The sequence below is a fragment of the Erythrolamprus reginae genome, chromosome 10, assembly GCF_031021105.1.
Source record: "Erythrolamprus reginae isolate rEryReg1 chromosome 10, rEryReg1.hap1, whole genome shotgun sequence".
NCBI classification, from domain to species: Eukaryota; Metazoa; Chordata; class Lepidosauria; order Squamata; family Dipsadidae; genus Erythrolamprus; species Erythrolamprus reginae.
The window spans coordinates 13,663,565-13,666,122 of NC_091959.1; positions in this window are offsets into that span (position 1 = coordinate 13,663,565).

Genomic DNA, 2,558 nt, shown 5'->3' on the forward strand with positions numbered 1-2,558 from the left:
GAGGGAAAGAGTGAGAGGGAAGGAGAGAGAGAGGAAGAGAGGAAGAGAGAGAAACAGATAGAAAAAAGAGAGGAAGGAAAAGAGAAAGAAAAAGAATGGGAGTAAGGAAGAGAGAAAGAAAATCAAAATCTAGTTTGAAACTAGCTCAACTATTTAAGTGGCATTTTGATATTGATAGAGTTGCCCTATTATGAGCTCACTGTTATAGACACACAGTAAGTATTTTATTTTGAAATTCTCTGAGGCAAAACAGGGTGGGGTTTTTATTTGTTTGTTTGTTTGTTTGTTTGTTTGTTTATTTATTTATTTATTTAATATTTCTGTGCTGCCCAGTCCCGAAGGGACTGCCGCTCAGACACTATACTTTTCCGCCCACCCCCCCCAAAAATTAGAGGGAACACTGCAGTGGAGTGCAACGGAATGGAACAGAACAGAACAGAACAGAGAGTGGAGTGGAGTGCAACGGAACGGAACAGAACAGAACAGAGAGTGGAGTGGAGTGCAACGGAACAGAATGGAGTGGAGGAATGGAGGGCTCTTCTCATAAAGTATCTCTGAATGTTTTCTAATGTATTTATGTCCGAAATGTGGTGTGGGTTCCAGACAGATGAGCCTTATTCAAGGATTGCTCTGGCAAAAGTTTTGTATGCTCTGGTTACTAGTGTGATATTACTAGAGAAGAAGCTATGTATGATTAGGTTAACAACTCTTGTAGCCTTTTTGGCCATGCTGTTGCAGTGGGCTTTGGCACTCAGCTCATTTGAGATGAGTATTCCAAGGTCTTTTATGGAGTGAGGGGTGTCTGTAAAGTCTTGTCATTGGTGTTCTGATTCTTTTTGCCAATGTGTAGGACAGAGCGTCTGTTGGTTGAGAGTTCATTCAGTTTCTTCCCGAATCCCTTAAATTTCATTCTTTTGTTTTCTGATGGCCCAATCGCTGACTTCCTGGGGGATTTTTCTGCCTGAAAAAGAATTGGAAAAAATTCTTGGGGTGTTTTCCCCCCCACTTTGGGATACCCCCTTCAATGACCCCCTTCAATGTATTTCTGTAGTTATTTATCTTGCCTTTGTGGTGCTCATGTATTCTGTCTGGGTCACTCCGGCAGCCAAGACCAACCCAAAAAGAGAAACCAGACACACCGGTAAAAGGCAAAGGCAGTTTATAAAATTCAAGAAAAACACAGGTAACAGAAAATGTCCTTACAAACAGGAAAACACTGTATCTTCAAATGTATCCACGAACGCAAAAGTCCATGCAGCAATACAAGATTCTTGCTGCCAAGACGAGGCTGTAGATAGCAGACCTACACCTCCCACGGGTCTTCCAAACTGCTGGGCCACAAGCCAGGAACAGAGACGTCGAGAACAAAGCAGGACACCGTAACTCCAACTGATAACACTCCACATGGCTTCAAGGGCTTGCCTGCCTTTTAAACCCTGCTAAGGAGGACCACACCCAAGCCCAGCTGTTCCTAATTCAGTGCTGATAATACTTCTTTAATTGTTCCTTTCTCTGATCTGAACGTCTCTGTCGCATGTCAATGACGGCTTGTGCTTCATCACCTAATGACTCCAAGCTACTGGCTGGGGAGAGGCCCCCCTGCCCCCGGGGCTCTCATGCTGTTCTCCTTCGTCCTATTCCTGACGTTCCTCTCCCCTGTCCGACTGTTCAGCCCCCTCCTCTTCGCTGTCATCCTCCTCCGGGCATGGAGCCAGCAGAGACACAGCCGGTCCCTGAGCAGCCTCAGGCTGAACCACAACATCATGGAACACTTTCCCCCTTTCTGTTCTCCTCTTTGCACTTAACTTTTCCACTTCCCTGAAAGATGCATTTTGGCGCATCCCTGGCCCTCCTGTCTTCCGTGGAATTTGGCTGACCGCTTTGTACCTTGGGGAATGCAACTCAACTATTGTGGCTTTAACAAAAGGCATCTCTAGGCAGTATGGAGAGACGCTGGTTCTTTTGATTGGTCTCATTTCTACAGCCCCCCTCCTTTTTAAAAAAAGAACTCCACCACTCCAACAGGTGTCCATGCCCATTGGCTACAGATAAAGAGAGTGTTGAGTCCATTTCCTGAATACTTACAAATCTTCTTCCCCTAAACATTGAAGCACAGCGTCAAATGCTTCCCTTGAACTCACCCTTCTAATATTTGCACCAGGTTCATCGCCCACTGTTTTGCTCTAGGTTTTAAAGCCAAAAGGCAAACTCACCCACACACACACAGAGACAGAGACAGAAAGAGAAAGAAAGAAACAGAGAAAGAGAAAAAAACAGAAAAACATAAATAGAGAGAGAAAAACAGAAAGAAAGAGAAAGAGACAGAGAGAGAAACACATAGAGAGAAAGAAAGAGGGAGAAAGACATAGAAAAACAGAGAAAGAGAAAAACAGAGAAAAGAGAGGGGGAAAGAAAGAGAGAAACAGAGAAAAAACAGAAAGAAAGAAAGAGAGAGAGTGAAACACAGAGAGAGAGAGAGAGAAACAGAGAGAGAAAGAGAGAGAAGAACACATAGAGAAACAGAAAGAAAGAGAGAGAAACAGAAAAAGGGGGAGAGA